We start from the raw sequence: 25,961 nt of genomic DNA, 5'->3' as shown, positions 1-25,961 counted from the left end.
TTCAGAGGACGAGGCAAGATAGGGCAGCAGGATATGAGGAAAACGCGCGATATTCGATATTAGTGATCAATATTGCGATGACGATATAACTTGCGATATGTGAACAAATGGCAAAAACAACAAAAACATTTCCATTTCACTGCAAGAGTTTAATTTAAATAAGAGTCAAAATACCTTAAATTAATCTCTAAATGATCCTCGTCTAATTCGGAGGGCAACATCTAACATAAAAGGTCCACCTGATTGGTCAACAACGGGAAGGGCTCTATCTGATTGGTCAAATGGATAAAGGGATTTATTCAATTCATTAAATACTTCAAGTTGCCATAAGATTGGTTTAGGACATTTAAGGTTTAACATTTATTGCAATTTTCGCTGACTTTTGCAAAATGCATATTACACAGCTTGAAATCGCGATAATGATAAATTTGCGATTTATTGTGCAGGCCTAAGGCAAGATATTCAATCTCAGCTAGCTAGAGCAACTTAGAAGTATGTTTATTTTTAATTATCTGATAAATGTCTGCTGAAATGGGAGGATGAGGAGTTCACTCACAGGTTCCTTGACTGAGAACAAAGCAAAAGTCAAGTAAAATTGTCATAAAAAACAAAAGATCAGTGAGCTCCATAATTAATACTCTATATGTCCACATCCTTAGTTTAATGGAATGAATATGGATAACTTTTATTTTGTTGTTATGGCAATGGAAGATACTACTAGGAAGACTCTGGCACCCCAATTCCCCATAGGATTTTGGATGGATATAAATGTGCAGTTAGTCATGGACTATAGCATCAAACAGATGAATACTGAATCAAATACCTGCACAACTGCTCTTGGGCAAAACTCTAACTGTACTGTCATTTATTGGAAAAACTCTTAAGAGTAAGTTATTTGTTCCTTCAAAATGGAAAGTTTAAAAAAAATTGTTTTTGAGTGAGCTTTTTGTCTTGCACATAATGGAAAAGCTACTTTGCAATGAGGTAGTCTTAAAAGGAAATTATACAAACAATTTCAAATGTCAAGATGTGCTTCAGAGGATAACAAGCCCAGTTTGTACTACTTCAGGTCTCAATGGGTTTTAAAATAGGGGCTATGCAAAACTGATAAGTTTTATTTATATGAAAATAAATATTTTCTGTGAACAGGACGACTTTGTTGGGGAATATGAATGAAAAAATTGATTTCTTGTGGAAAAGACAAAAAAAGTTATCATCATAATTAGGCCTGCACTATTAACTAAAAATGTATCGACATTGCAATGTTACCTTGCGCAATACACGCATTGCAAAAGACCGCATAGACCGCAATTAATTACTACCTTAAATGTGTAGACACATTAATAGACAAACAAACCATTGTTTAAAAAAAAAAAAGCCCAAGTGCACACTACCAATTTTGTTCTTTATCCTCATCCATATTAGTAACTACCAGGGGCAGAGCTACAGGAGGGCAAGGTGGGGGGCTAAAAGCTTTACCCCTCAATTTTTGAGTCAATATTAAAATCATTATAGAAATATATAAAAAAAACAAATCATCAATACAGGCTGCCTAAAGCCTCAGTAATAGCACCTCAGCTATTTTAATATTAATTGTATTAAAAACAATAAAAAAAAGCTGTTTAAAACACATATTTTCTTTGTAATCAACATCCACACTGCTGTTCCTATTTGCCACCCTACCAAAGACTTCTACCCCCCATAAAATATTGTAGCTCTACCACTGGTTATTATTACCGATAGTACTGCTAGAAAGGTAGATGATAACTATCGTGCTTTGGTGTGTTTCCCTGACATCTTAACGGTCTCCTATTGAGATAACTTGCAGTATAATTTATGTTTACCGGTACTCTTATTTACATAAAACCTTTACAGAAAAATGGAAATGATGTATTGGTTGTTGTCTTTTTTCTATTTGTTCATGTATCACAAGTCCTATTGTCATTACAATGTTGATCACTAGTATCACTCATCACAAATCCTCATATCATGCAGCCCTAGTCATAATGACAATTTGCTGGGCTATTTTTGGTTAGGTTAAAAAAAGTTTGCGGGTTTTCAAACTAAAGACACTTCGGCAAAAACTTAACCTCATTTGATCAACTAACATGGAAGTTTGAGTCCTCAAGTGTTATTAAGTTTGATTTAATCTAAATAGTATTGAAAAAAGCACCCTAGATATGTAAAATTAAGTCAACATGCCTTGATTTGTATCCCCTATCAAAAACATTGCATTCTCTTACTCCATTGTTTCCTGCAATAGTTCTTTAGGGAGTAATGAGGGTAAAATAGATTTCTCTGAACAAATCCAGCCCAGAAATTTCCGCATATTGTGCTTTGTCAACCTGTACAACATTAAAAGGCAATGACAAAAAAAGAAGGAATGGCTGGTTTGAGTAAATAAGACATTGAGCAGAAATCCCTTTAAATCATGAAGCAGAGTAACCTCGAAAAGCGTACTGGAACACAGTCAACACATTTCCCACATGCAGGCCTTGGAAAGAACACGCTTGGGGCTTTCACCTTCATTTAGATGAAAATGGACCTCCTCAAGAGGAAATAAAGCCATTTTTAACCCCACTCCTAACACTAGTCAGCCTCCAATGATATGCCCAGTCAATGGACTGTGGGTCTATTCAACTGTAGGCAGCCCACAGCATGGCCATAAATAATGTAGGGCAGCACACATGAAACCCTAATCACCATTGTGCTGTCAGCCAACAGAGAAGATCGCTTGTTTAATTTACTGCGCCACATCTGTCTCAGTTCTGCCCAATTTAGTTTCACCATTTCAATGGCCAAGTACTCCAGGTATTTATCAATATGCCTTTCACCCAAGGCCATGAATCAATAAGAAAGCAATGTTCATGCATCTAAATTTGTGTGCAAGTGTACCGGCTCCTTTTTATGTGCCCGCGCTTTTTGGGTGATGATGTGCAAGAGTGCCAAGAAAATAAACAAGAAAGCTGCTTGTGGAACAACAATGGTTGGCTGAGAAGGAGTCATCAACACTCAATAACCACAGATCATTACTGCCCATATACAACGTTCTTCATTACATTACTGTTCCATTAGCATGCTGACATTTGCATATTCCCGTCACCTCTTTATAGAAGCTGTTGATCATAAATGGCACCCATATGCTGCCTGCGTCGCATATTACAGAATTATTTCTGCAGCACGAAGATAGCCAAGAAAAATGGAAATGGTGTTGACACAGAGTAAGGTATAATACCCAGCAAACGATCTGCCATTAGTGGAAGGATCTCTACTACAACTAAAGGCTTTGTATTTCACAGAAGAAGAAAAAATCTGGGGGAAATTCTGAAAAATTATCAATATTTTTTTTATAGAAGGTTTACAAATTATTTACAAAGCTTCAGACTTAAGATGCACAAATAAAGATTTAATGAGCTGAAAAGTGAGATCCTCCAATATTTATAATTGGTCGCTTGAATTTCCTCTCAGGTAATGGAATGACATCATACACAAACAAAAATCTGCTTTTTTGGGGTTTTTTATTTTTTATTTGAGCAAATTTTTAAAAATTGAATAAAAATAAAACGGCTTTATACTGCTATTTTTAAGCAACTGTAGCTCTAGGGTTGGAGCAGGCACTAAATTGAGCAAAAAAATGTATGGCTACGGTTTCATCATTCATCGTTTGCTACTTGCAGAGTGTTTGTGCACGTCAGTGACTTTTTCATCTGTGTTGTTACGTCTTACGTACAACTATTTTTACACTGCCAACAGCAGAATGAACAAGGGGAAGACAGACTCAGATGTGTTCACATACGCCAAAAAAAAAATCAATTGGAGAACTGAATTATGTAGAATTGCTCGTATGGTAGGGTCTGTAACATGGAAAATTTGAGGACTCGGTTTATTTGTTGGTGCATCCTACCTTCAGTTATTAGTTAATGCACTACTCTGACAATTCATTGGCCTCCTTCTTGAAATTTCCTGGCTTTATGTCAGCCCTTTCCTGCCGAATACACAGAAATCCACTCATTCAACAGTCTTGGTTTCAGCACAATGATATGGTGTGATGGCTCCTCACTGGGACTGGCTGCATTGTGATGACAGCTCATGTAGACAGAGTAAGCTGGAGCAGCTCACAAGCTACACAAGCTTGGCAGGCGAAAGCCAAGGCAGTAGAACTCTACAATAACGATGCTATGCACTAACAAGGAGATGGTTGCAGGTACTAGTAGGGGAACAGGCAGTACCGTCACTGTTTGGAACCTTTATCTCTCCACCAGCCTGTTTTCTACACACGGAGAAACATGGCCAAACAATGTGAGATAATAGAAAAAGTTATGGGTGTTTTTTTGGAATAAAATCAGCTTGAAAATGCTTTGAGTAAAGGTTTAAAACAGCATTTACCCACTGCTAAGCAGTAGATTAACTCCCTACAGCTGAATGGGAATGTCACACAAGCTGTCAAGTGACTAACTTAGTAGTAATCACTCTTAAAAAGGATAACTGAAAGGCCATTGCTGACTGTAGACACACATTTGGCTCAGAGAAGTATTATCAAGGAGCCCTTTAGGACAAATTGGCTTCTAGACGTTTCTGTAAGTGACACCTGCTATCAAGCTAGCTATCTGACTCATGGAAGTAGGGGGTAACTTGGCAGCTCGGTAGTATTATGCCTCTAACAGGAATATTAACGGCATGTTCCTGGATGCAGACGGAGTGGGAGCATCGGGAATAAGAAGAGAGCAGAGAGACGGGGGGGAGGCGAGCAGAGGGGTGGGTGTATGAATCCAATTTCCTGTGACAGTGTGCTGAAGATCATTGTTTCAGTAGAAGAACATATCATCTGTCAAAGCTAATGGCAGTATCTCGGGAAAAACGAAGGAAAACGAAATAAAGTCCATTCATTAGGAAGGCGGGGGCGGGGCCAAAGCCATCCGTCTGCTCCCTCGTCTCTCTCCAGGAAAATAAATACACCAGCTATTATGTGTGTGTTTATGAGGTGGCAGTGCCTGCACATTGCTTCCCAATACAGAGATATTATTAGTGCAAGTGTCAGGAGATGTGGGCCAAAGCTTGAAGCTACCTCGAAAAATGAAGTTGCCCTGGCTGCCTGGTGTGACGATTGGCAGACTGGCCAACAAGCCCCGCCAGCCTGGCTCCCTCTCCGAGAGCTGTGGATGTACTCAGTGGAAGCAATTGATACCATTGTTTTATGAAGAGGAGGGCGGAGGGGGGGGGGATTAAGAACCAACAATAGGGCCCTTTCACTGGAAATGTCAGCAGTCACGTCAGGGGACTGTCCGGCTAGGCAGACACACTTTCACGCAAAAAGCCAAGGTACAAAACATGTGGAAAATACGATGAAATTCGATGGCGACTCTGCCAGTGAAAGAGTGGGATGGACCAGAACCTTCACGCCGGCCGGGATGGAAAGGAAATGGGAAAGGGGACAGCAGGCGATGGGAAACAACACAGATCATGTGAAAAGCGTGTCAAAACAGAACAAAGACTTCCAGTTGAGTGTGTGATCTTCAAAGCCCATTTGCTAATTTAAAAAAATGTGCTGCACATGTGTCAACGATTTCAAGGTTTAGCCAAACAACCACTAAGATATTAGCTTATATGGGTCTTCCACTCAGCCTCATTAGACAAAAAAAAAAAAGGAGACAACTGTGGCCTGATTATTCAGGCAAATTAATATGGTGAGAAACTTAATATATCACAACCAATGATCCATTCTGGGACATTTTATTATGAGAAGACTGAGACGAAAGAAATTCCTTCTCTATGTGCTTTGATAACCCCAATTCTTTGAAAAGCCCACAGTGAAGGTTTGAGGTGAATGCTAAAGTGAGGAGCCCTGCTGCTTCAAGGCTGACACGAGACCAACTTTTCTCCCGCTCTGACCTAATTGCTCCTTTGCTCTCTTTACACGAGCACCGGGAGCTGTACACTGACACGTAAAGATTATTTAATACAATCAAAGCTATGAAAATGAAGACGGCAGCCCAGTGAGGAAGAGACGTTAACCCCTTTGTGACAAGGCAAAGAGAGCAGCAACAAGGGAAATCAGTATGCCGAAGCGGGCCCATCCTACTGCTGCTGGCCAAGTCAGAGACCCATTCCGCTCATCTTTTGAGGTACTTTAAGCGTTCCCGGGGGTCTTTTAACTAGGATTATGCCATTTTTAGCCGAAAATAAAAACCTGTATTCTAGGACAGAGTTTAAGCAGAGCGACAGTAGTTTGTAAGAAATTTGCTTCGTGGTTGTGGGTGGGACTGTTAGCGCAGGGCAACCCCGCCCTCCTTTACCTTACCCATAACTGAGAGCTGAGTTTGCCGATTGTAGTGTCTACGTCACAGCTACAAGCTTTTTTTTCCATCTACTCTTGACTCGTAACGATTTCAATAAAGAAATACTATATTTTTTGGACAATAAAGTTGCTCCGGAGTGTAAGCCGCAAAAAAAAAAAAAAAAAAAAGCCTAATAAAGAAGAGAAGAGAATCATGTAAAAGCTGCACCGGAGTATAAGTCGCACGTTTGGAAAAAGGTGCGACGCTTCTGAACATTTCCACCAAGCCCACCGTAGAAACGCGATTTTTGTTGTTCAATGCTTGTCCAAAAATGGGTTCATAATCTCCAGACATATGTGGAGGAGCTAGCATTAACATTTTTTAGCGTCGTCCCTACATGGAAGCTTTGTCTCTATATCTCTTTTACAAGGAAACTGAAGACAGATGATGTCAGATTATTTTGAGGAGCTCTACAAAAATAAGGCACTTTTTAGTACTGTCTTGTACAAGGAAGGAAAATATCTTAAAGTTCAGTTCATGTTGGTTTTAGGCTTCACCCCTGATCAGACTGGACGGTGCTTCTTCTTCTTCTGCATTGCTGACAGTAGCAAATACTGATAGGGCCCTCTAGCTATTATTTTCCTATTTATTTTCCAAAAATCTTATACAAGTTACACCTGTGTGTCAGTCGCACACCTGGCCAAACTACGCAAAAAAACACAACTCCTACTCGGAAAATACTGTATCCAGAAATACAATTTTAAGTTTAATTTTCTTTACATAAACGTCTTCAATCACATGAAATATGCCCCAAGAACATGTTAAAACCCTCAAAGCACTATTTTCATCGGAGTGGGTCTTTAAGCTCCAACATCCCAGCATTGCAGCAGCTCTGCTCCCCCGTCCAAATACAATAAATACAAAATAATAAATCCCACTCAGCCTCGACTGCACTCTCCTGATATTGGCTTCCACCCTTTTTCTCTCCCACTTTTCCCACACTAGCTCCAGTCCCTGAGGCAAAGACTACGTCATTGGGCACCACAGAAAAAAACCCTTTAATATCCCAATTTATTTCTACTTTTTCTTGCAGACTCTGAGCCTCTTTAGTTTAGGTCAAGGGGGGCTTAACTGGTGCAAAGCCACAGTTAATGCCTCACTGGACTCTATATGGGGAAGTGGCTCTCTGTTGTTGTCACGCCCACAAACTGCACTTCATTTTTTTTTTTTTTTTGTAGTAAACTACTCTGTTTACATCAAAACCAATTCTCAAAAACCGAACACAGTCCTACACGTTTTTCCTATTTTGAATGCGGCTGTTTCAGTTTTAAGTGCTTCCTTATTCAAAAAGATAGCTGTCATAGCAGTGACAGCCCGTGGGTGGGACAGCGCAGAAATGGGGAGAGGTGTTTACCATTAAATAAGCGTTGGGTGGCATCTCCAGAGTGCGCTGCCATTGTGAGAAGCATGCCTCATCTGTCAGCGCCTGATGAGTTTGCGCCGCGCTGCCACAGTCTTGTGAGTCAGCCTTGCTCGTCAGCTAAAGGGCTGCAAGCCGGCTGCTGTGGCAACGGACCACCACAGGCCCAAACCACGAGACAATCGACAGACGTTTTCACAGAAATCCAGGTCCAAACGTACCCAAAAGCATATCTCTTCAATCTTGAATTGTTTCCTCTTTGTCTTTGTTGGAGAAAAACCTCCACCGAGCTGCAAATGACATCATGAATGCTGAGAAAGACACCGATACAGGTCACCGAAAAGGCTCATATGCTACAGACAGAGGATTCCAGTGTCACGCAGTGACTCAGACGTGCAATGCATGAACTGAACAATTAGATGGTGCACAGAAATCCAACTTTTATCAGATCTTCCACAGGCGACGAGCCGACCTGTCATCCGACGTCCCAAATAGAACCCAGCAGAGGTTTGTGACTCACCTCTGCAGCGCAAACAACGAAACACCTTCAATGGGTTTCTCATACACAACTTTACAATCTCAAGAGGAGGGACAGGGACACGATGAGGACGTGGGGGCACCGGCAAGGTGTCAATGTGTCACAGCCTCCGCTCCGATGATGCGTTTTGGTGTACCATGTGAAACTGCAGCATGCGAGGCCCTCAACGGGCACCGCTTGCATAAGACAAAAAAAAAAAACACAACTTCCTGCAGAAACTTGCCAGCGAAGTTTTGATGACAGAAAACACCCGTGCTACTGCCGGTTAATCTAGAAACAAAAAAACCCTGAAATATATCATTGAAAATGAACGACACTGTCTCCTAAAAGCATAAAATGCCCATTAAATGTGATGTTTGTGTCCTATCCTTGCCAATTGGGGGCAAGGGCACAGCATTTAGCTGTGAATAACACTTGCAGAGGAGGTGAGAGGGTGGGAAAACCCTCAACCTACTGGGTGACACTTTTTTTTTTTTTTAATGCTTAGAGTCTCACAAGTTGTCACGTGAAAGGTTAGGTGTCCTTTACCTCTGCCACCCCCAAAGGAATCAATTTCTCCTTTGTACCGAACAAAACATATAGATACCATTTTCATAAATCTGAATCTTCATTAAAGGCAGATTCACGCAAAGTAGGAGTTGCAGATTTAGAGTTAAGATTTCCTTTGCTCCAGGGTCCTGGCATTTTAATTAGACGAGATTAAAAAAAGGCGTTGAACCGCCACATTTTCCCCGTCAGGACATCATCAGTGGCGTTAATGAATTTAATAAATTAGGGGTACGTGCCAGTTTGCCCCTGCTCCGTTTTACCGGCTTGCAGTGTGACAGGAGGCAGCATGTTTGTCGCGGGTCATTAAGTTCCCAGCTCGTGACGGGGATGGGGAGGTGGGCATTGCTCACTACTGGAAAGTTAACGTCAAGTTCGCCGGATTCGATTTTTGCACGGATTTTCATGAACGCACCACGTCAAAAAAAATAAAAATAAAAAATGAACACGTTTTCGCTGCACGCAAACGCATCAACTCCTAATGTTTTGCATTTTTCAGAGTGATAAGGTCAACAATTGACTAAATGACTAGTAAACAAGCTATGGTAACTATTAGCATAGGTGTGTTTACATTTTGCTAGCAAGAATAAAAAGAACGTTAGCTTTGCATGCCGGTTTACAAGCTAAAAATACGTGAAACTCTTACTGTCGTATTTTTGTTTAAAAAAAATACAGTTTTTGAACGTTGCGGCATTAAAAATTTGGGTTTACGCAGATTACCGAGTTCATTTCTGATAAATGAAGATGACAGAACTGTCAGACACGCTTGCACGCGCTCTTTATGTAAAGCAACCTATGATGCGTTCAAAATCAGTCAGGTGAAAGGGCGACTTTTTCACGTACCACCCTGCTCGCCCTCTCTGGAGCAGAAGACCTGCTGTCAGGTGTTGACTGACGGTCAAGTGCATGCATGGCATTACCTGGGACCTGTTGACTCCTCCTCCCGCTTCCCTCAGATAGCTGGTGGAAGTTTGATCGCCCGGCTGTCTTTTTCAAACCGCGGCAGTCTCTTTTGAAACTTTTCTGTCGGCTCCTTTAAAGACCTCCGAGCTGCACCGTTCACGAGGGTCGGTTGAAAAATATGTGTCCCCCGACGTCCCGTACAAATCGTAGCTGAAGGGGCGACGTGTCGCCTTCACGGTGCTGGCAAGTTTGTCTCGGCTTTCGCTAAAGCAACCATTGCAGTCACGTTTGTGCAGAGAGATCCTGGGCTGGCCCCGCCCCCTTTCCTTATATGGAAAGCCGGTCCTTGCCAGAGGACGTCCTGCTCTCTCCAGATGTGCGCTCCTTTTTCTGCTGGGTTACAGCGAGAATGGCGCACCATTTGTTAAGATGCATTTTTTATGCGCTTCCCTGCAGTTAATACGCGCTTCACTGAAATGCATCCAATAGTCTGTGACGTTTTCTGGTTTGGGGGCAAAAACGCACTTTTAGGTATTAAGGGGGGACAAATTTAATCTTTAAATTTACATTTACTGAGGATATGTAAAGTTTTTACTGTCAACATTGAAATATAAATTAACAAATCAGACAAGCAAACATTTATACCAGCAGGATGTAGTAAAGGTAACAATAACAAACCATTAGAAATTACATTAAATGAAATTTAAAAAAAAGGAAACAAATAAAATAAAATATAAAACTTGTTAAAAAATATATTAAATTACATCTAATTTAATTTTAATGAATTAAACTCAAACTCCAAAGCATCATGAGTCTTGATTGCTAAGAAGACTCCGCAGGTTCAACATGGTGTTTCTTTCCCCTCCAATTAACAAAAGACTGATATTGGGGGGGGGGGGGGGGGGGTTTAGATGAAAAATTGCATTTGTGGATATGAAATAATTTGATTATATTGTTGGTGTTTTTTCTGAACTGAAATATTTTTAATATTGCCAAATGTTTTTTTTTTTTGCTTTGAATATTTTTATTATAAAGATAACTAAGCAAATTGAGCACATTTCATTTTAAAATATTTGCATATGATCTCCAGTAAAATATTAAAACAGATAAATGTATTTCCTCATTTATCTAATTTTATGTTTTTATTTTAACATAAATTTTTTATGAGTCAGGCCCTCCTTACTTTGCGTGACTACTCCTGCACGTCCTGCTGTGAACACCATTAAAGCTGCTCAAATGTCTCCCATCACTGCTTTTTCTGCAGCCACTCGCATTTGGTCAGTCGAACAAAGCCCCCTGAGGAACGCTGCACCTGATCACAATAGTTGCTGCAGCCCTGTCAGGAGCATTAAGGCCAAATCATCCATTTCTCTGAAAGTTATCCAACTGTGAATGTTTGTTATCCTCTTTTTGCATATTTTTATTCCTGAAATACAGATAGTCTTCCTACAAGTGTCTGCTATAAAACATCTGATATGTTTCAGCACGTTTCATCCCATAGTTCTGTATAGGACTGGAATACCACAGTGCGTAGTGATGAAATGTATAGGATTATTGGGTTCCAACTGTTACCAACATTATGAAAAATTGGAATAAAATATTTTATACATCTAGTTTTCCTTTCCTGGAATAGTGTTTGTTATTTGTGTTTTGTGTTGCATGTGTGCATTTAAATGGAAATGTTAATAAATATGTTTCCTTTTTGTACTGGGTAGTGAAAATGATTTATTTGTTTTTGTATTTATGTGCAATTTTATGATAAAGTGACATGGCAAAAGATAACAGTCTAGGGCAAAATATAATATTTATGTAAAATAAATGTTTTGAATGAAAACATGCAACATGCATCTTTTTTTTTAATCAATACAAGTAGAAAATGTATTTTATGGTCTAAGCTGACCATATTTTCCTTTCATCCATTATTGTCTGAAGTTCATGTTATCTGATGGATTTAAAGAGCCACTCTGATAAAAATTATGTTTTAAACATTTTTTTGGGACATTTGACTCTGATGATGGAGGACATTATTAAGAAAATTAAGATAAAAATGTATTTCTTTATTCAAATTGTTGTGAATCAGGAGCAGTTTAAAAACTACCGTTTGAAAAATATTGTATAAGTGATGTTTGTCTTTGTTTCCCTCGTCTGAGCTGGCATCAAGCAGCTCTCAGCAATGGTGATGGGAAAGGGGGCGGTGTTGCTGCACACCGATGGTCCCACCCACAGCTCATAGGCAAATTTCTGATGAACTACTGTCACTTTACAGTAACTATGTCCTCAATCCTAATTAAAAGACCACTGGGATCAAAAGATGATCATAGTAGATTTTTAAGGTAAAAAATTTCATTAAAAATTTCAAAGTGCAAAATTATTTTCAATATATTTTGAATTAATAGAAGTAAAAAAATGTGCTAACCTGATCATCTTTTCCATTCTTCCATTACTGTTTGAATGAATGTCAATGTTAGATCTAATGACTTGGAGGACAAAATATTAAGCTTTGTTGTGATCATTTTTACTTCATGAAGAGGGTGAAAGTTTTTATGCCTCTCAAGGAAACAGAAGAAAACTACAGCCCCAAAGTTTTCTAAAAATGTGTTCAAACAATGCAGGACAAAAGGCCATAAGACAGTTCCTGGCATATTTAGTCTGCACGATTCCCCCACACTTGTGTTTTATATTTTCTAGAGAACTGTGACACCCCCACAGAGAGACTGAGTGCATCAGTATCCTCCTTGTCTCCTCTTCTGCCTTCAAGGCGTTCTCATATGAAAGCCATATGTGACACTAAACTGTGTCACTTGTCACCATCGCCACACAAGTGAGATGTGCAGAGCTGAAGGAGCTGGTTGTGACATGGGACACACAGGCATGCAAGCAAATATGAACTGAAGGAGTCGTGCTAAAAAATAATGAAAAAAATGGCTGCTGTCATGAGTGAATCATGGATGGAGTTGTTGTTCCTCTGCCTCCTGACAGGTGAAACCCGGGCCCGGCGTGCATGCGTACCACATGTGTTGAACTGGATGGACTCAACCCCTTTCACTCAACTGCTATGTAGAGATTTGTATCGTGAGGCACAGAGTTTCCTCTGCACATTTCTAGGGTGGATAGAAAGGTCTCTTGGGTCTCTTAAGCCCAGCTGCATCCTCTGCTTGTAGCCAGGTTTACGCTGGAAGTTACTGGTGTTGAATCTTAACTGCTCAGCAGTTTACTATAGCAAAACCCTGCTCTGCAGGGCATGGACTGCAGTGCAACATGTACTGTATAGCAATGAGGACATGTCAAACACAATGAAAAGCCAAGAAATGAATGTTCTGTTTAATTCTTTGAGCCCACTGAGTGCTGCGGAACCGGCTAAACCTCTGCTAGGAAGGCACATGTATTAGCTTTGTATCTGGCCACTGCTGAGACACGAGAAATCACAGTTTGGACTTGGTTCAGCGATCCAAAAATTCGAATGCTCCTTTCAATATTTTCCCATTCTCAACAGAGAGGCCTGACAAAAGCTGGGGAGGATTAAGTAAATTATGCAAAAACAGCCGTTCATGCTTCTGATGTGCTGCATGTTTGCCACAGACCAGTGCTGCTTCAAGTTGAAAACCTCCAACTGTGACAACAAGAAAGGAAGGTGGAGTTTAATCCCTCATGTAAATAGATATTTTTGCAATACAAAAAAACGGAATTTGGTTGCACTTCAGAGCCAACTAAGAAGTATCAAATATTGCAATTCCTTAAATGACCACTAGAAAGAGCTAACAGTTTTCCATTGCCCCTCATGTTAGTTTATTGTACACTAAAAGTTAACATATGTGTTATGCTATGTAACACATATTTGTTTGACATATAGTTTTTGACATATATATGCCAAAAACATTTTTATGTTTATCTTTTTTTTTTATCTTGTAATGACAATTTTTGACAGGGGAGGTTAAAAAATCAATCCTTTTGATTACATTTGTGCATAAATTTGTTGATTAGTAGTGTTTTTTTTGATTGGCATGTGAGTGGTCTTAACCAAACTTGTTTCTTTAGTCCCGCCTAACCTGCCGTTTCCAACCAAAATCCGGTCAGTGTGCCCCCTTTAAGCCTTACTTTTGTCGTTCAGTTAAAATCTATTGATGACTTTAGAGACTATTGGCCCATTCCTTGGATTTGTCCATGCACAACACCATATTTGTTGAGACGTTTGTCAACTTTTTGTTATTTGAACTGTGAGCTGTTGTCCTCTGTAACCCTTAACCACTGGAGCTTTGGTTTCAGTGTTTACAATCTTTCGACTACCGTAAATCTTCAACTGTTTAAACAATTATTGTAGTTCCAGAGGATTCTGAAGCAGAGAAAAGCGGTTTTGCGCCGTTGTGCAAGCTCTACGTTACTAATGTGTTGCACATCGGTGCAAAGCTGATATGAAAAGCCACTTCTCTCTGCCTATTTAGGTGTCGCCAGCGACATCTGTGGTGCTGAAGGATTCATTTTACATATATTTATGACCATATTACATATGTTACTTAGGGTCTTTGATTTGAAGGTGCTTTTTAATAGGGTGAACAATATATCTGCATAGCTGTGCCACTGCAAAGTTGGCCTGCAGGTGAACCAAGACCCTTTTCTTCATGGTTCATGTGGTTTTCAGGCTTTTTCTGGTCTGCACCAGAGCTTTTTCACACCTGCCAAGTCAAACATATCTGGTGTGGACCAATCAGGTTAGTGTAAAAGCCCCAATACGCCAACAGGATTGGCAATAGGGCAAGGCAGCAACCCAATATGGAGGATTTCAAGACCTCCATATTTCAATTTCAGGAAAATGATCTCATTACATATTTCACTTTTTTCCTTTATTTAAAGTTGATATCAGTGATAACATGGCCATTAACTAAATCCAACATGATTAGCACCTTTGCTCTTTGAATTTTTTGTCTTTTATCAAAGAACAGATCATAAAAAAAAGCCAGAAATCGTTTGATGTGGTGTATTAGTGAGTCATGTGACAAGAGTTGGTGCATCATCCAGTTCATTTTAAATGAAGTGCTTGAAATTGTAGAGTTTGCTATTAGCTTCTGAAACAAAGAAGTTTTGGGAAATGCCATGTGTCAGTTCTTCTCTTTAATGACCCCATTATTTGTCCTGCATAGGGGAGTGACGGTGAAACTGTACAGCAGCCACCATTAGACTCTTCAAGAAGAGCTTTAAGGCCACTTGGTGTTAATCAGAGATGTTCTATTGCTTTGTTTCAATTCGGGCATCATTGTGCTTCACTGGTTAAGAGCAGCTCCTTGACAAGAAACCGAATGTGTCTGTAAGTGTGCCAGGACAGGCGCGCTGAAAGACCAAATGCTTTTCACAAAGATTTAATGTATGGTGCCAGACTGTGAAGAAAAGTGAGGGGAGGCGTGGAACCAGAGGGTGTGTAGAGATGCTTATCAGTTGGATGGAAACAGTTAGCTGAGCCTCAAAGTATGTTTTGGTTGTTAAGAGACCGCTTTCACTCGGAACTTGTTCAAACAACATGCCACCAACATGGGACGTCCCCGCACACGCTGTCCCAGTGTTGCAACCCCCCACAAAAAAACAGCGATGGCTCAGCAAACCCACCCACACTGCTACCTTGAGTCTCCTCAGAGAGTAAAATCTTAAGTTTAATTTTCTCTCTCATTTTTCCCCTACTGGTAAAACAGAAAGAAAAAAAAAGATTTTTTTTCCTAACCCCTGACAGGCAAGCCTTTCGCAGGATTTAGTCCATCTGAAAACATGTGGTAAGCCTTGTGGAATGCTTCAAATGTTTCCCAGATGTGTGCCGCAGACAGGTTTAACCCTTTCTTTTCCCACTCTGCACAGAATGAGACGAATGTTAACACAGGCCGGGGAAGAGGATCTGAGGGTTTTTTAAGAAATTTGTATCCACTACTGTCGATTTCTGTTACTTTCAAGCATTGGAGCTCTCTGAACCGTGGGTTAATGTAATTTACAGCGAGGCTAAAAATGGAAATTCTCTTATGCTGCATTACCCAAGAATAAAGACAGAGAAGTGCCCCTTTTTCCAGATGACTCAGCAATTACAGGCCTGTTGAAAGAAAAGAAAAAAAAATAATAGGTGGACATTATATGCAAACCCTAAACAGAGTTCTGCAAGCAGCACCTTCAAAAAAAGAAATTGTTACCCTCATTCTTTTTTATTTTTTACAAATATTAACAAAATAGGCAATTACTAATTTAGCCTTATGGCCAGTTTGCACTTGACCAACTCTTACGCTTTCTGCTGTTGAATTACACCACGCAAAGAAGGCTGCTTGTGAGGAATAATGTTGTTGCAGTAACACTCCCAAAGATGGCGGTTTTGATGGGACTGAGGAAGGGAGTTAGGAGGAGAGCCAGACTGCTAAACGGGGTGGAGAAGGAGAGGCAGAGCGGCTCGATACGAGCAACAAACTCAAGTGACCCTATTCCCTGTTCCCCCGCTCTATCTCCACCTCTGATGTTCCCTCCCTCCACCCTCTTCTCTCATTCCTTCCCTCCCTCCTTCTCTTTTTCTGTACTCCCCCACTGTTACGAAGCTAGCCAACTGTGAAGCAGTTGTCCAACACGCCCGTCAGCCTGCCGGCCAGCATGTTGGACTGAGGCCCATTATACACAATCATAACGGACAGAGAGGGTACATGCAGACAACTGAGAGAATTGCGCTGAAATTGAGGGCAGTAGAGAAGAAAAGAAAAAAAAATAGAGATGAAAGTGAGATAGGGCAGGATACTGTAGACCTCATAAAACAAGAGCAGGCTGGGAAAGTCTGCTGCTCCTTTGGGCTTCCACATGTGAATGCACCGCAGAGCCTTCGCTCCCAATCCTACTCAATAAAAGTCCTGTGTTGTGAAAGAATCACAAACTCTGTATTCTCCTCTTTTTTAATGCAGGAGAGGAAGATATGCATTTAGCTTTTTAGCCATGCTATGCTTCAAAGATGCTTTATTTCTCGCTTTGGCAAATGACACAGAACAGACTAGTTATTACATTAAAATGTGCACCAGGAGCTTTTTTGTGTCCCTTTTCTCTTTATTTTGTCCAACAAAATGTCAGATTTTCTCCTTATCATGCACAGGAGTTTGAATTCAATTTTTTGAGTCTGCGATTTAAGGATAGTTAATGAATTATTTATCTTAACTTAAAGACAGGCTTAAAGACCCATTCTGATGATAATTGGGTTTTTGGTGTTTTTAACATGTCTTTGGGGCATTTTATGGCATGATGGAGGGCATATATAAAGACAATTAAGCTCAAGATGAGAAATATTTGAGTATTTTCTTATTCAAATCATGTGAATCAGGAGCAGATGAAAAAAAACACAGTTTGAAAAAGATGGAATTTGTGACATAGAAGAAATGCTGGGTGGGCTCTGCTCCATTCTGATGCATCCATCAATCATGAACCTTTCAAAAATAGGCTAAAATGCCTACAAGAACATTTTAGAGGTCAAATGTTAAGTCACACAAATTTCAAATATAAAATTAAACAATTAATTTCACAAAAAATAAATATGGTATTGCTGTCAAAAATTTAATCAGGCCAGAGAAATGAAAACAACATTTAATTCCATGTGCATACTTAAGGCTGCACGGTGGCGCAGTGGTTAGCGCTCTTGCCTCACAGCAAGAAGGTCCCTGGTTAAAGCCCCAGCTGGGGGAACCTGAACCAGAACATCAATGGGGGACCTTTCTTTGTGGAGTTTGCATGTTCTCCCAGTGCATGCGTGGGTTTTCTCCAGGGAGTCCGGCTTCCTACCAATTATTTTTGTAATCTCTTTTCCTACCCGAAAGTAAGACTACTCGATCTCTGAGGCTCCGCCTTATTCTCCTTTCTCCATTTCATGACGTCAGCCTAGAGTCGGCCTCTACAGCGTGTCTACCTTTTGCCTACGAAAACAAACAACATCCAAACTTTTGCAAAGATGGATGTACATGTTGTGAATATAAAATGAAAGCGTTTAGCCGATCATCGCTAGCTCTGCGGAGAAAGTGGGTGTGTGTGTTAATCTGGGGGCGGTGCTGGCAGCGCAGATTCTTCCTGGAAGGGGCTGTTCTTCACTTATCTAAATGTGAGGACCCGTTCGTTTTTGTGGGCTGGGAGCGGTGCTCAGAGAGCAGGTTCCTAGAGAAATATTCAGAAATGCGAGAATGGATCAAAGTAGTAGAACCACTTCTACTCCACATCAAAAGGAAGCAGTTGAGGTGGATCGGGCATCTAGTCCGTATGTGTCCTGGACGCCTCCCTGGGGAGGTGAATGTCCCACCAGGCGGAGGCCATGGGAAGACCCAGGACACGCTGGAGAGACTACGTCTCTCAGCTGGCCTAGGAACGCCTCGAGGTCCCCCCAGAGTGGCAGGAGGAAGTGGCCAGGGCGAGGGAAGTCTGGGCATCTTTGCATAGACTGCTGCCCCCTCAACCCGGTCCCGGATAAGCGGAAGAAGATGAATAGATGGATGGATCAAAGTACTGCTTTGGGGTGTTTTTCATGAGGAATTAACATCATAACACACCTAAAAGCTCAAAAAATTGATTTTGCATGGTATAGGCTCTTAAAAAAATCACCAGTAAGAAATTACCAGTAAGTGGTATCGAATATGTTATGAAAAAAAGTAATCTATGTTGTATCAAATCTTAAAAGTGTGGTATTGCCAGTCACTAGAATGGTGTACAGCAAGTCTACATGTTATTTATTGTGGTTTGCATCGACCTGGGGCATTAGCTATTATTCTGGGTGATCATCACCACACAGTGGCTGTGCATATAGGCTCCAGTGACAGCAAGGGTTAGACCACTCCTTCCAAGCGCAAACATAAATAAGCCTTAACATTTTTTCCTCCTAAAGCTTGTAAAACAACAACAGAATCAACAAAAGGATTAGAAAGTTTCTGCAGAAGTGCACCAAATATGAAGTACATTGGACTGGAGAAGGGTTTATTTCTTCACCCTCACCCTGCACCCTCAGCGATTACTGCTGTTATGCTGGTACCCTGAAAGGATGTTGGTTGTGACCATTTGGAGCAAATCTGCAGAGTTTCGTTTGGGCACACGAGTACTGAAGGATGAAGACAGGAAGGCAGAAAATGCTAATTCAGACCCCATGGACACAACATCATTCAAACCAACCACCTGCCAACCTCAGTCTCTGCAGCAGCATCTTTTTACTCAAACATAGGATTGTTTTACATCCCCTCCTACCGCGTTCTCCATTTTTCCATCATCAGGACGCCAGATTCCCCTTCCCAGCATCCCATCTGAGGAAACCCAGAGAGTATGTCCCTTTAATTAGACCGCCCGTGAAAATAATGGTCCATTAATGACATTTCTGCGGGGGCCAATGTGCTGGAACAACAGAGGAAAGACTAAATCACAAATCAATTCCAACAAATGTAATTAAGGCTTAATTAGCCTCCAGGGTGTCAGTGGAATGCCACGGAGGGGACAAAGTCGAGGAGGAATGAAAGAAAAAGAGAGGAGAAACAGATTTAAAGATCAAACTGCACCAACGACATGATGCAGCCTTTGTTTTTCTTCCAACTTCAAACCATGTTTTACAAACCTGAACAACATGCCACGTTTGTCTTCTCGCTTTAACGTTGCATTGTTAACGGTTTGTTTTGATTAAAGCCATAAGAAATGCTGGCTTCTGTTTGCTGAATGTGTGGCTCTTGGCACGCGCCGGGGCCACTTTAAAGAGGAGGCTGATTTAAAGGCAGCACTTCCAGTGTGGAGCCACACAGCCAGCAGTGCGAAGAGAAGTGCTAATTCTCTATAAAAACAGCAGTATGTGCAGTTTAAGACCAACGACGTTCTGGAAAGGGGGGGGGGGGAATAGAAACGACAAAAAAAGAAAAGCAGAACGGGGAGAATGAAAACAACGGCGGAAGAAAAAATAGAAATACAAAACCACAGGGAGGCTTTGATACTTGCCTGCTTCGCTGGATGCCACATTACACAAACTCTCAGACTCTCACGCCAATAAATGAGCTTCATAAACTGCAATTAAAACCCTGGGCACTAATTTAGTGGAAATGGCAGCCCGTAAAAAACAAAGTGTTACAGGAAAGTGGAAAAGTGGGAAGCAACTTTAGTGTTTCGACTTTTTCTCCTCTTTGTTTCTGTCACATTAATGCAGAGCATTTGTGCGTCTCAGCTGGGATTCTAAAAAAAAAGGGATTTTCTGCTTTTACACTGTAGAAAGTAAACACACTTATCATCTGCCAACTTTTGGGCAGTTCTGGAAAGTTTTTTCTTTTTTTTTCTTCTGCTAAAGCAGTCACAAACCTGTGCTCTGTCACAGAAGTGGTTTTTTAATTTAGTTTGATAAAAGCCTTAAAAAGCCGTAATAAAAAGAGTTTCAGACAGTTGCAACCACGATACTTAACAAAAACAAGTCATAACCATGTAGGATTAAAAAGATTGTGGTGAAGCTGGAGATCAGCAGATTTGTCAGATCAGAAATGGCGAGCGGGGCTGACGGGGTACATCTGCCGCAAGTCTCCGTCTATCAGGGTCTGAACGCCACAGAGGGAGGTGTCAGCATTGTCATAAGACACCCACAAATCATAAACAGGATCAGATGCTCCAAGCTTTTTATAATAACCCCCCCTCCTTTTTTGGTCTGCAAACAACTCAGTCTAAACTGTCATGTGACAAACTTAATATGCTCCTCAGGTTTGAGCGTGCGGTTGGGGGACAGCGGTTGGATGACGGCTTTGGCTGCATCGACAGGAGTGTGGAGGGAATATGAGGCGGTGGAAAACAGCGCTGCGTGTGAATTCCGTGTAAACCAGCAGCAGCTATTCCGCTGCACAGGATGGGTGGTTTCAACACCTCTTCCTGGTTAAGATTACTGCTGACTATCTTTTGACCTTGAGGTTGCTCGTCTCCTCCTCCTTTTAAGACTCATCCAACCAGAGGGACCTCAGGTGTTATTTAGAGAACAAACAGTAAATGTCATTTTGCCTTTAATCAGCTTTTATCATGAATAAGAAAACTTTTTTTTTCATCATGGGGAGTCAAAACTAAACACACACAGCCTCCGAGGTCCAATGTACTCCCAGTGTCATGTCACCTCTTTTAATTGCTTATTGATTAGCACATCCTGCTGTGACAAGAACAAGGGAAACAACAGGGGAAAACCTGGAGGTGATGAAAACTGAGGGATGCAATGCTTGGCCGGGCAGGAAACTATCTCAGAGGGGGTCGAGCATGAAGTGAACTCTCCAGGAGAGTAAATAAACAGGGATTTTTTAAAGCAACATCGCAAGTTGGTTCAAGGGGGGGCATTTCACATTGTTGTTTATTCCAGAAAATCCTGAAAAGGAAAGAGAACAAAGAAGCAGACCAGAAAGGGTTGTAGTCTACAGAATGTCGCTTCGAAAAAGAAAAAATAACTCGTGCCTGGCGACGGAAGTTTTAGGCTTTAATCACCACCCGAAATCTCGATCTCACTGGGGGTTTCCTGCGTCAGTCACCACCACGTGCCCTTTACAACTGTGCTCAGAGTCATAGCCGAAGGCATTTTTGTCCAAAATTTGACATATTTGTGTTGCTTTGAGCAAAATCAAGGAGTTAGGATGAAATCACAAGCTTTAGTTGAGAAATTGTTCTCAGTCTGTTTAAGATTGTGCAAAAAATCCTGAAGAGTGCATGTGCACACTTACATGAACCCAAATAGCACTGCCTATGTTTGCATTCTGACTCACCGAGTCGCTGCACAAAGGCACACAAAAGGGAAATGATGCACCCTCCTACTCATTACTTAGGATCAGATGTTACCAGCCTGTCCCTTCAGCTGCATTTCTGAACAGAGCTAGTGAGGAGAGACCACAGTCATCCTGCAATGAAAACCTGCCCAGGATCTGATCCAAATGAGGCAGAAAAGGGAAACTCCTCTGGATTTATCTGCCAAACCTTGAGGATCGAGGTCGAGGGATGAGCTGCTTATCATGTTACACATTAACATGGGATCTGTGTCGACACCTTTAAAAAGAAACCTTAGATCAATAGGAGATGAGCTAATGAGTAATGTCCACTAAAAACAAGCAGAGTCTACAGAATGCACAGTCAATTATTCCAGCATTCAGTCTGGATGTTAAATATTTGTTTCTCATACCCGTACATTTCCGCTACAAATGCTGCAGGGGTCAATTCACAAAAAGAACACTGCTGTTTCCTGTTGTCTCTGCCACAGGTCGTGTGGTTTGTCTGCGTCTGCCAGGACTTGAGGGAAGAGGAAGTGCAGCTTCTCATGACTGCATTTCTAGATTCTTCTGCTAACATGGGTTCCCTATAGCACACACGCAGAAAAGCTGCTACTAGGACACATACACCAATCAAAAACCAGAATAGTACAAAATAGTTGAGCATTTTTAAATATGAAGATTTCATTTCTTTTCATTTTGATGGTTGTGTTCATAGCAGATTATATAAAATTATAATATCATACATATTTTATTACATTTTTGAAATACAAAATATCGAACATTTGCAATATTTTGTGATGGCCCTGACAATTTCTGATGTGCTTTTTAGTGTTTTGAGACTGATCACTTTTTGAGCTATTTTAACCCCCTTTAATGCGTCTGAATAAGACACGCTGTTTACGTGAACAATGCAAGTCAGCTGATTCGGATGCACAGAAAAGCAGCGTTTTCCCTGTGACAGAATAAGCACATCACTACTGTGAAGGGCTGCATATCAGCTAAAGTTCCACTGTTAACGGGTTAAAAGCATTCCAAGTGGTCTTTTAACTATGATTTTGCCATTTTTAACCAAAAAAAAAAAAAAGAAATTGTCATTTTCTAGGACATATTTTCTGCAGAGTGGCAGTAGTTAATTACAAATTCACCTCTGAGTTGTTGGCGAAACATCCATTTCCCTCCCCGTTTCTGAGAGCTCTCTCTTTATTCGCCCTCCTGCTAGCTTACAGTTTTGAGCCAAATACCAGCTCAGACGAGGAAAACAAAGACGCACATGGAGCAGCGAGCTTGTGACCCGCCCATCATAGTTTCTACGTCACAAATACGTTCTTTTTCAGACGGCATTTTTTCGTCTGCTGCGGATTAAGTGGTAAAAAGAAACTCAAAAATGCAATTTCATGCTTAATTTTCTTCATATATGCCCTCCAGAATCAGGAAAACACCACAAGGACATATTTAAAACACCAAAACTATTTTATTTTAGTGGGTCTTTAAACTTGTGTCAGTTTGGAGGACTTCGTGCTCATGATAGTGGAAGATGAGTGTCTGATAGGACTTCTCATAATCCAAGCATGTCTGAGCCCCCTATAATACCCGCGCTGATTAGCCAGTGTCTATTAATAAGAGTTGACCTATAGCCATGTACAGATAAGGCTATAAGGCCCCCCCAAAGGATTATCATTTGCGCCACATGGGCTGCAGAATAAGCAGAGGCAGGCGTGATTCTTGCATCTGTAGGTGGCCAGATGTGTTGGTGGTTTAGAGAGAGATGAAGAGATTACGGCTCTGCTGTCCCGGCTGGTGTACTGCCAGGAGCTGCGTGATGCTAATGGGCTGCCACTGCCAGGCAGTATGAAGGTGTAGGCAGGCTGGCAGATGTCGACACGAGGGTTTTGTGTTTGAGCGTGGCCCTTCCGTCCACCTGGCTCCCTGTCCGCTCGGCAGATAAGCGAACAGATAAGAGGTTTGGTTGTAGATTATGAAAACAGGTCACACCAGCCAAAGGTTCTCAACCTTTTAATCTGACGCTTGCATTCCTTTATCTTTTTCCTCCTTCCTCATGTACGCATTCTCAGACTATTTCATAATTTACAACAATATCTTATTATTCTGGGTGCAACATTAAGCAGATGCTTGTTTTGTTGGAAATGCCACATTTATTTGGCTAAAAGTGCTTTTTTATTAATCACATAAGTTCATGCAGAACAGAGAGTAGTTAACATTCTGTGCAGGCCTTGTCTATTCAAGGAGGAGATAGATGTTGGCTTTGAAGGCGCAGAAGGTTTGCTGCATCAGAGAAGAATCGAGAGAGTTACAAAAAAAAGAGCAAATCTTCCGTTTATTGTATGAAGAATTTTTAAAAAAATGACAGAAAAGAAAATTAAATTAATTCAAATCTAAAGATTAGCGTGTTTTTTTCAGGGTGTCCATCAAAATCTTTTTTAAATATTGTTAGTGTGTGTAAAACGTTTTCTTTTTCTCTGAACGTTTTGGAAGAATTAAACATTTTGTTTAAAAATAACACATTTTGATTAAAAAAAGTCACTGAAATGAGTTAAAATCATGCAAGGAAAGTACAAGATAAAAGGCTGAAAGGAAAGTGCGCATGAGGACAGTGAATGCAGCACAGCGGACAGTGAACTGGCCATGCAGGCAGGCAGATGGCGGGCAGGCTGTCTCCTCTGGGGAACGGTTGGAAACGAGAGCTTCCACATTTCTAGACAGTGACTGGCCTAGTTTCAGAAACACAGTGCATTCTCTCTGCCTGTCTCTCTTCTCTATCTCCCTCTGCAGTGGAGCAGGCAAACCAATCATGTAAAGTTAGCATCATCATTGGCTCTGAAAGGTCACTGTATCTCTCATAAAAGCGCCGACCTCTGTGCTGCTGTGGGGCGGATCTAACCCAGAGAGCAGCAGCTTTTAAGGCAAAACTGCTTTGTTTTTATGTTGTTTCCATAGCTTTGACCTCTCATCTGCTCATCTTCCATCCCTCTTACAACAATCTTGATTATTTTCTTATTTTCTATGCTGGGACATCCCTCACTTCCTGTCAGTTCAAGGACTTTGTGGAAGAGCAAAGCTGCCCTGTCACTTGATATTATGGACAGCACAACTGGTGGAATGGCACACAAGTTATAAGGAGCCAAAAGAAAAAGAATAAATAAAATAGGAAATGAAAGTTACATAAGCTCGTCCTTGGTGCTTCTTTTTGCATCTCTTTCTTATATGTAAAGACAAATTGATGCCGTATTTTCTGGAGTATAAGAAGTTCACACCAGGCTTGGAAATGCAGTTGTGGAGCTTTTTAGCCTCATCGCTACACGGAAGAATTGACTGTAAATCTCATTTACAATGTATGGAAGACACAGATGATGTCCAGATCTCAGGTTTATCTACAAAGGCATCACGCCTCCACGTCTGGGTTCATGGTATTCTTTCAGTCTTTCTTTTAATGGCAATCTTTACATTCATGCAGCAGGAGCTGCATCTGAATGACGGACGCTTTCAGCGGTACTTCCGACTTCCTGTAAAGCAGTGTGATGACTTGCTGTCCCGCATTAATCCGAGGTGGAAAAAAAACAAAAAAGAATTATAATGTCTCGACGCAAGTAAGAAAAATATTGTGAAGTTCAGAAGCAGAACGATCAGATTCTATGCAAAATAACACGTGACTTATCCACTGAAAAGTATTGAAAATGAATTTTGCAAAAAGAAAACGGTTTAAATGTGATCCCAACTCCCAGCTCCCCCCCATATTTTCCATCTTCAGCCCCACCCTCACTGTCTTTGTCACCTTGTTGTATAATTTTTTTCATCTCTTCCTCCTTTACCATCATATCACTCATTCTCATGGCACTGATGTGTGAAGGGCCTTGAAGGGAGGGGTGGGGGTTGGATGGGGAGCTGCACCTCGGGGCCACTTAAAGTATTCAAGGTCACTGTTTTACAAAGCGCGCGCTGCAGCGCGTGGACTGTTTTACAAGAAATGTGCTGTTTTGTAATATTTGATGCTCTTGCCTGCAAATCTGATGACTCTATGGGTCTTTGTCAGGAGCACTTTGACTTTAATCCATTATTTTAACGTCCAACAGCGACGTCAGGGAGGGTGCTTAGGGTCAGAGTCAGGCGCTAAGCAACTAAACGCATCACCGATGGTCCTCTCTGATAAAGAGGGCTGTGCGTGTGTGCAGAAGCCGCATGACCCGTGGACTGGGTGTGCCGCAGAAAACGAGTTTTTTCACTCATTTTCACGCTCGGTTACAACACCAGGCAGGGTTTCTTAATGCTCAGTTGATTCGTCTGAGTCACCACACATGTGAAGAGCCTCCTAATTCAAAAGGGAAGTTTGATTTTTCAAAGTTTCAAATGTTGAACTAACTTGTGAATGTTACATCGCATGAACACCAAATGTGTGATCAGTATCTGATTTCTTCAGATGTCCGATTTTGTGTCAAAAGTGGATGGAAGACCTGCAGCTCTGCTGTGCTGGTTTGGCACTAGATCTTAATTCTTTAAGTATTGTTTCCCATACTATGGGAAATTTATGCCAAGAGAAATAA

General features: G+C 41.1%; 1 protein-coding gene across 1 annotated transcript in view; it reads right to left on the bottom strand.

Annotated features, from left to right (window-relative positions):
- Positions 1 to 10,013, bottom strand: part of raraa (retinoic acid receptor, alpha a) — a 177,862-nt gene extending 167,849 nt beyond the window's left edge. Inside the window, exon 1 of the mRNA XM_011487934.4 lies at positions 9,700 to 10,013. The gene's annotated coding sequence lies outside the window, so the exon portion shown is untranslated. The remainder of the gene's footprint in view (positions 1 to 9,699) is intronic.
- Between the last annotated feature and the right edge of the window lie 15,948 nt (positions 10,014 to 25,961).

Source organism: Oryzias latipes, chromosome 19 (genome assembly GCF_053564925.1).
Source record: "Oryzias latipes strain Hd-rR chromosome 19, Olatipes_Hd-rR_3.1".
In the NCBI taxonomy this organism is placed as follows: Eukaryota; Metazoa; Chordata; class Actinopteri; order Beloniformes; family Adrianichthyidae; genus Oryzias; species Oryzias latipes.
Note: the sequence above shows the minus strand (reverse complement) of the source record. Positions and strands in the feature narration are given on the sequence as shown.